We start from the raw sequence: 8,734 nt of genomic DNA, 5'->3' as shown, positions 1-8,734 counted from the left end.
GAGGTTACCTGGTCAGCTTGTTCTTTTCAAAATTGCTCATTTTCTGTGACTATGATTTTTACAGATTTTCCATGCCTGTTGAAAAAAGCAGCTTTTCTTTTGATAGGTATATAAAAATAAATTTTATTAAATAGAGTGGATCATTTATTTTTTCATCTTTTATTTCTTTCTCGCTTTGGCTGCTGAGAGAGAGGAGGGAACTTAGAGTCGGCCAGTCTGTTTTCCATCACCTCTCTCTGTCTCGAAGTTTACTTAGATTGGCGGGGTTGTTACTTGGAACAGGAAAATTTATGGCTATTAAGTCTTCATAATTGAGTATTGGGAATGCTTTTTCCTTATACTTTGGTCTCAATATTGTGATTCCTGTTCCTTTTTAGTCACATTTGTTGGTGACCTTGTTTATCCCTGTGGACTTAAACCCATTGTCTTCTAGAAAGGTACCTCCCCTTGGTTTATGCTTTATCTGTTTGTTTCCTTTGTGCTCAGAATTTGGCTGAATGGGCCCTTACCCTTTGCTCTTGCCCCAGTGCTCCCTACTCCCCTTGTGGTGGTCTCCCGTAATGAACTGGCAGGCACAGGGCATGAGTTGCAAACTCAAATACATGCCTTACTTTGGTAAGCAATGTGTATTTGTCAGGGAAATATTTTTCTAAATTTTTTTTCTCCATTAGATAGTGGTTTGGGGACCCTATCTCTAGTGACCTGGTCATGCTTTGTTGAATGTCAGGCTGGGCCTTTTATCAATTACTGCATAAACCCACCTGTTAGCACCCAGGGGTGATGCCAAGGATTAATTTCTGTTGTGTGGAGAGTAGTGTGAGCGGTTCTCAGTCCTTTACAGTTCTGAGGACGCCTTCACCCTGTTCTGTACCTACAAAAGTTAATCCTAATAGTCTAGGTACTTATTCCTTGTAGAGGGTCTTTTTAAAGTGAGATGAGACCCAGTTAGTTGTTCTGGCTTGTTATCTTCCTCATGGTTAGTTGATGGGTTTGGGAAGGCTTCTGAGCTCGTCCCCCTCCAAGAATACACACTGCGTTCTTTGGATACTTGATATTCAAAAGGCGGTGTTGTCACGTGCCATCCGCGAGCCTTGGAACTTTGCAGGCTTCCTGTTCCTATGAAGCAATATTGTGTTCAGATAATCTCGGTGGTGGCGTTGCTTTCCTTTCACTTGTTGTTGCTGTTTTCTTCTGCTACTGATTTAGAAGTAGAATAAACTCCCCTTAGTTTTATCCTGTGAGCCGCCTAAAATGGTATTTATCACAGTGAAGTTCTTTCATACAGGTCCTAGAGATCTGTGAACAATCTGGTATAACCACGTCTGTATTTCTCTTCCAGATTGAGAGTGGGCCTGGTGTTATTCTAGTGTATGTAATGTGATCTGTTTTATACCAATACTTAACTCTGAAGTGAAACATTGATATCGGAGCAAAGGTTTTTTGGTTTCCGTAACTGTCTAGTAATTTTGTGTTTGCCAAAGTTTAATATATAAATGCTTCCATCTCTTTTCCTGTGGCCCTGTCAAATTTTAGCCATCTTAAACCCTTTCCCCCCGAGTTTCGTGCTGTAACTCAAATTATGTGTTCTGTTTGTTATTTGCTCCCGCCCCTCTTCTGCTTCCAGCGTCGTTTTGGGAGAGTGTCCTCACAGTGGGAAGAAAACCCGAACTTGACTCGTGGAGTGCTGGGCTTTCAGAGCCTCGAATCCTTGCAAAGCATCTTGGTTTGGGCAAAGCGTCTTGGGGCCGGGCCTCTGTGAACTGGCCGTTTCCGTGTGTCCTCTGGAAGCGCCAAGCAGATGCGCTGCTGCTTGGGTGTTCCTCCCTATTCGTGTCCACTTGCAGTTACGTGCATTTCAGTCTCCTACAGACTTGGCTTTGTGTTGTTCTAATACACAGATTTTCTTTCCGGGAAAATGCTTGCAAGGTTTGGAACTTTGAAAACTATACATTCAATTTAAAAAACTTGTATGTAAACGTATTGCAAGTATTTTGAGAAGCACTGCGTTTTGGGTTTGTGTTCCTAAGCCGGCTGAAATGTTGGCAGAGGTGACAGCTGGACTGTGCGGAGCGAGCTCCGCGCCCGGCGGGCAGGTGGTCAGCGTCGGAGGACTAGACGGCCAGCCGCGGGGGCACGAGCAGGGCTCGCGCGAGGAGGAGCGCGGTGGACTGCAGCGCACCCGGCCCGCCTGCAGCACGGGCGCCTCTCCGATCTCTGCGGGCGGCACCTCCTGTCGCCCAGTGGTGTCCGAGGGTCTCCCCGCCCGTGTGCGCGCGCCCCCTAAGTCCGTGGACGCCAGAGGAGGCTGCCAAACCGTGCCTGCCCTTAAGGAAGCGCCGCCGGAATTAAAGCAGAGACCGAACGAGCAGGGCCTCCGGAGCCTCACCGATGGCGCGCGGCCGGCGGCCTTTCCTCGGTGGCGGGCGGGCGGTCGGCGGTGGCCGTGCGCCCCCGGGGCGTGGGTGCCCTCGGAGCAGGAGCGTCGGAGTCGGAGGCCCGGGTGTTGGCCCCGCGGCGGCGCTGGGGACGCTGGGGACGGAGCGGCCGCGATCTCGATGGCGCGGGCAGGAGCGCGCCGGGGCTGTTCCCGTGGCGGAGGCGGCGCCGGTTTTCCGTCTCGGAGGAGGCCGCGCTTCCGCTCCGTCGGCGGGACTTCGCGGGGCGCCCCCGGAGAAGGCGCGAACTCGGCTGAAGCAGCGTGTCCTCCCCGACTCCGCGGTGCGCTCCCGGCTGGGCAGAGCCTGCAGGGCCCGCGGAGGAGCGCCGTGGGGGACCGCGGGGCCGGCCGGCTGGGGTCCCGCGCCGCGCCGTGCGCGCGCTCCCGCAGACAAAGGAGCGAGCCGCGCGCCGCCCCGGGAAAGCGAAACCGCGCTGCGGTCGCTTTAAGAGACCAGCTTCCCCGGGGCTCGCGGCCGCCGCCGCCTAACCTGCTAGCCGGGAAAAGTTCTTTAAAATGACGGACGTCAGCCGCGTCCAACCGCAGCGGCCGGCCGCCGGCGCGGGGCGGGGCGTGTCCTCGGCGGCCAGTAGGCGCGCAGGGGGCGGGGCCTGCCGGCCAAGCTCGGTTGCGCGGAGCACGGCTTCAAGTGAAGTTCATCTGAGGGGAAGCGAGCAGAAAATTGTGGAGGTTTTGGTGGTAGGATTTTGTTCCGATCTCCTGATTCTCCTTTATCTTGCACTTCTGCTCCTTTGTGCTTCTGAGCGCGCCAGGCTCCGTGGCCGTGCTCTTCGTGCGCGCGGCCCCCACTAACGGCGAGCGGGGAAGCAGAACAAAAGGGCTGTTTGGACAGGAAATCGGGGTCGGGAGCCGCAACTTGACTTGGTGGCCCGGGGTCTCCGGCGCGAGCCCCGCTTGCTTCCCCGGCCCGGCCTCCTCGCCGCCGGCCCTGGACGGCCGTGCGCCTGAGCTCGGGGCCGCTGAGCCCTCGCGAGGGCGGGCGGCTGGGGCGCGAGGGCGGTCGGGGCCGCCGGGCTCTCCCCGCGACTCCGACGACCCCCCCGGACCCCGCCTCCCCACTGCTGTGCTGGGGACTCGGCCCGGTACCCCCACGACAGCGTGTCCCGGGCTCCCCCCGCCGCTCCCCTGCAGTGCGCCCCTCACCCGCGGCGCCCTCGGGGCGGGCCGGCGGGCATCCGGGGCCAGGGGCTCGCCGCCTCCTCCCGAGCCGCACTCGGGGACGCGCTGGCTGCCGCCTTCAGACCCGTGCGTGGCAGACGCGGGCCCGGGCGTCCGGTGCGGGGCTGCGGCTGGGCCGGAAACTTCGCCAGGACCGGCTCGGAGTCCGCCGGCTCTCCCGACGCGCCGGACCGTGGCGGCGGGTCCCGCGGCCCGCCCCGTCCCCGGAGACCGCTGTCCGCGCGCTGCTGCGCGTTCGTCCGCCGAGGAAGGTGCTCGGAGCTCACCGGGTCGCCGGCCTCGAGCCCGCAGCGCTTCCCCGCTCGGGCTTGGACGCGGCGCGGTGACAGCCCCGGTGGGAACTCAGGAAGTCACCGCGCGGAGCTCTTGTGTTTTCCCTCTTCTTACCTCGCCGGACTCGCGTATTTTTCCCGTAATTGTAAATAAGTGCGGTTTTCTGTTAGATCGTTCTTTGACTGAACTGTGTCGTCTGTGAAAACTGGTCTACTTGTGATTGTACGCTTCTCCCAAGTCAGCAGGACCCTCCTCGGCCTAGTCTTCTGCCCGTATCACTGGACACGGGTCCTCATTTTTCACTCCTGTAAATAGCATCGTGTGAAACACACTCCCGTGTGTACTTTAAAAATAGTTCCTCCTTTTCCCCAGATTTTTCTTCTGGAAAAATTCTGGGAGTGGGCTGACCTAGATGAAAGGATATGAACACTTCAGTAGCCAAACTGCCTTTTAGGAAGGTTAGACCAGTTCATATTGCCACCAGCAGGATGTGCTTCGAGATTGGTCCAAGGGGTAGCCCCTTCGGGGTGCTGTTAAAGTGGGCCTCTGAAGCTCTCCGATTGGGTGATTGCTTTTTGCCTAAACTAATAACCTATTTTAAGTCCCGTTTTCCAAGGTGTACATGAATATAAAGTCATTTTCTGGTCATTAAAACCAGCTGAAGGAAATTGGAAAAATTTTTACCTGCTTAAGTGAGGGATTATATCTTGCTTGGATATTTTATTTATTATGCTGTCAGTACGGGGCTTCCTGTTTCACATCCGCCTTGCTGTTTCACCCAGGTTTTCTGGTGTGCGCTGCTTCTGTAAGCACGTATTGGGAGAAGTATTTTCTTACGGTTTCTATCAGAAACATTTCTAGAGAAGGGCTGCAGTAGGACCACTTAAGGTTACCTGCCTTTGAACAGGTGTGAACAGCCTTTGTCACTGTGCTTCTCAGGGCCTTTTTATATGGCAGAGAAAGAGAATGAGTATTTGTAGATCTACATTTTAAAATGGTACATCAACACCTTTCCAGTATTTCATGGGTTTTCTGTGACCCATCGCTCACACAGCAGTGTAGACCGTGCTGTTCTTGTCTTTGAGAGCGCTCTGTTTGGCGGTGACAGCTGGTCATGTGCACTTGACAGCTAGTGTGTTCCGTGGGCTGGGCGGTACCTGCTCAGCTTATGAACTTGTTAACTGATGTTCCATAATAAACTTGAAAAGTTGCTTTGAAGCAAAATTCAAGACAGAAATGCTAGTTTAACTGGTGAGAGGGAGGCAGTGATAAATGGTGGGGAAGCTCTCACTGATGCAGAGGGGCTGAGCACAGCTGCAGTTCTGTTTATTTTCTGTGAAGTTTTTCTTCAATTACTGATAACATCATGTCTCCAACTTGCAAAGCTCATGTTCTTGGTCATTGTGTTGTTTCAGGGGAATGCTGTTTTGTTTGCCAACAGGTGAACAGTTTGAGTTTTCTAGACCCTTGGGTTTTTCTTCTTATTTGGAGTAGCAGAGAAGGGCTTGAAACTCATCTGTTGTAATTAGTGAAATAGTTACCTTGAAACACATTTTCCATGCATTTAAATTTTGTGGCTGTATCAGAACTTACACACGTAAATTCTTCATTCATGAGTAGGACAACTGTTTGGGTTTCACTTGAATATTTACAATTTATGTTGGTGCTTAAGTATTTATTTCACAAATCTTTCCTTTGTTCTGAATTTGAGAAAATGTATTTAATTTTTTTTTCAATCTTAACAGATGGATCTTGTTGCTACAATAGAAAAGAAGATAATTGTAAATATAAAGATTGTAGCTAAAGTCTTCGCAGGTTTAGCTGTGGGTCACATTTGAAGGCCCCCTGCTCCCCTGGGGCTCTCAGGGGATCGCACATCTGCCCTGTGAAGGCTGGATGCTCTCTGATTGACAGCACTAGGGAGTAGCAACATTTCCGAGTAGAAGCCCGTTTTCTAGTGGGAGAAGAAAACGCTTTAAATGAGCTAATATGGAGGCCTAAGAATAGTGATAGCTCTATTTTATTCATTAAGGATTAGGGAGAAAGTGATCTAAGAGGGAATATTAAATGCATTCAGAGTGTCTGTTGTTAGTTTTCATTCAAGGGGAATACAGGGATTTTTTTGGTCTAATAGCATGAGGTAAAATTATAATGGGCGTTCAGTTGGTGAAGCTGGAGAGGACCTAGAACTAGCAGCTTCATACTGACCAGGTCTCTCTGCTCTGTGCACAGAGGGGCTGTACGGCTTTGCGGTGTTCTTCGTGTGTGGCTTCTTTATAAAAAGGAGCTAAATGTTTTAGAAAGTATTTTTTATTGACAACTTCTAGGAATTGGCTCATTTATTAACTGATGTCTGGGAACCTGTTTGACTTCAACCTGATTTTTCGCGTTTGGATGTCATTAGAAAAAAATGAACTTGAAACTTTTTTCTTTTTCTTTTCTTCTTCTTCTTCTTCTTGAGAGAAAGGAGCAGATCCATCTATCTCTCTTTATACTTTTACATTTTCTCCCCAGAATAAGCACCGTGTTTCCCCACCAGCGGATTTTTGTTGAGTGTGTACTTGGTGTCTTAGTGAAATTTAGCGCCGTTAACTACTTTTTTCGTCTTGAAGCTCTTCCCATGAATTAGTGATACTGCTCTGGCTTCTTTTTGTGATGTCTGTCCTTTGCAAGTGTTTCCTCTTTATAACCATTAAGTATTGAAATTTCGTAGGATTCTGACCCAACATTCTTCTCAGGCTGTCCCTCTTGGGTGACCTCCAGCGCCACACCTTCAGTTAACTGCCTGTGCATAGTAATGGTTCTAAGATCTGTACCTTAAATCCAGATTGCTTTGAAATCTTGAACCGCGTGTCCATCCAGCTCACAAAGATCTCTCTTCCATACCTGTGTGAAACTCAGCAAGGCTAAATTTTAACTGCCGCTTTCACCCTCCCCGCAGTGGCCTACCGTCCTTTCTTCCCTCCTGGCCCAGAAAGGGGGAGGTGCGCAGAAGCCGGGTCCGCCTCTGGTTCTAACTCCTTCTCGTGCCTGGTGAGCCTCCACCTCCTCCTGATTCTATTCAATTATTTTAAAAGATTTTACCTTTTTAAAAACATATTTGTTTATTTATTTATTGGAGGGAGACAGAGACAGAGATAGTGAGAGAGGCAGGGGCAGGGAGGAGAGGGAGAAACACGGGACCAGCTGAGCGGGAGCCGGACGTGGGACTCGGTCCTGGGACTCTGGGATCATGACCTGAGCTGAGGGCAGTTGCTTAACCAACTAGGCCCCCCGGACGCCCAAGTTTTTACCTTTAAGTAGTCCCTGCACCCAGCGTGGGGCTCAGACTCAGAACCCTGAGATCAAGAGTCGCACACCCCACGGCCTGAGCCCGCCGTCTCTCCCTCCTGTCCGTTTTAAATCCATAGGCTCTAGAGCCATGGCTTCTCATTTCGGTTACTAAAACAGCCTCGGCTCCTCTTCCCTTCCGGTTTTGGCTTTCTACAATCCACTCTTCACTGCGACATTGTGTCTGGTTTTCTCTGCTTACAGTTCTTCAGTGTTCCTCGTTGCCACTTGCACTTTCTCCGCTTCCTAGGATGAGGAACACTACTGGCTAATTCTGTGCTGAGCGTTCTCTTACGGCCGGAGTAGGTAAGCACTGTTCCCTCCACTTCACACGTGGGGCACTTTGGCAAGGCTAACTAGTGTGCTTTGTGCAGGGCTGACTTCGCCGCTGAGCGGCAGCGCACTTTGAACTCAGGTGCGCTGGGCCGAAGTCCTGCCAATCCTGACCGCTGAGCCTGGAGCCTTCCTAAGCCGGCCCTTGCTTCTCTGCCCTCCCCCTGCACCACTTGGTTTCACCCTCTCACCAGCCGTGTGCAGTTCCTTCTTCGAGGCCGTGCTCAAAACTTGTTGCCCGAGTCTTCAAGTGCTTTAAGGGTTCTCAAAAAAACATTTTTGACAGTTTTTTGGAACACTGCAAATGTCTGAGACACCTTAGCACGTCCAGAATAGAAGAAGATCAAAGAATGAGACGTAGGAAAGATAGAGGTAGTTTTCCATACGTAGTCGGTTTTGAATTTCAAAGCTGTTGCATTCTTCACATTTAATAAAAGCTCAGTACCTGCCTGTGTGAGAGAAGATTAGACAAAGTGGAAACGCCTTATCAGAGCCTTTTGAGATCCTAATGGCCTTCCCGTGGCTGTTCCTGGAGGCCCCTGTGTGCGTTTTCTCAGCCGGGGTAGGAGGCCTGAGCCTGTGAACACCGGGGACTAAGCCGCGGAGGATGGGCTGCGTGTTCTCTTGCAGCCGACATTATAGAATCAGAGCAGGCTAAATACCGCAGCAGAGTTTCTGTAGAAAGAATACTGAGGTAAGTGGAGTCACAGTTCATTTGGAGTCACTTCATTTCCCTTCATCTCTCTCCGTCACCCCTTCCAACATGTTTTAAGGCAAAATGACCTTTATTCAATTAAAAATAAAAAAGCCTTTCCTCCATAGCTTGGAAAGGATGTGGTTTTAAAAGAAAAAGATCATAGGGATAGAACTTTCAAAAATATAGGTAAATACTTGGTTTTGGAAATGGTTGAATCTATAACTGGACTTGGAAGCTAATGTAATTATACACTTTTAATTAAAATTCATAGTTGTCTGTTAAAAAAGCAGGAGTTTTTGTGGGTGGTTTTGTTTTGTGTTGTTTTTACCATTCATGTATTTTAGAGGTAGAACATTCCATCCTGCTCTCAAAAGTTTTAATTTGCCATATTATCCAAAATAATCTTTTGCTATTTTCTTAAATAATAAAAATGCAAACTAATAGTTGATTTAATGAATTTTGTG

At 50.2% G+C, this 8,734-nt stretch overlaps 1 protein-coding gene across 5 annotated transcripts in view; it reads left to right on the top strand.

Moving 5' to 3' along the window:
• The first annotated feature begins 3,062 nt into the window (after positions 1-3,062).
• The window catches only part of ZFAND6 (zinc finger AN1-type containing 6), a 54,544-nt gene continuing 48,872 nt past the window's right edge, over positions 3,063-8,734 (top strand). For 2 of the 5 annotated variants that reach the window (XM_044230992.1, XM_044230984.1), the window contains exon 1: positions 3,075-3,136. The gene's annotated coding sequence lies outside the window, so the exon portion shown is untranslated. Of the gene's footprint in view, positions 3,137-7,525; positions 7,547-8,189; positions 8,268-8,734 lie in introns of those variants that run through there. The other 3 variants (XM_044230985.1, XM_044230989.1, XM_044230991.1) reach the window with 3 other exon arrangements.

The sequence above is a fragment of the Neovison vison genome, chromosome 13 (genome assembly GCF_020171115.1).
Source record: "Neovison vison isolate M4711 chromosome 13, ASM_NN_V1, whole genome shotgun sequence".
Taxonomy (NCBI): Eukaryota; Metazoa; Chordata; class Mammalia; order Carnivora; family Mustelidae; genus Neogale; species Neogale vison.
The sequence above is the reverse complement of the archived record's forward strand: the minus strand, read 5'-3'. Positions and strand labels throughout refer to the sequence as shown.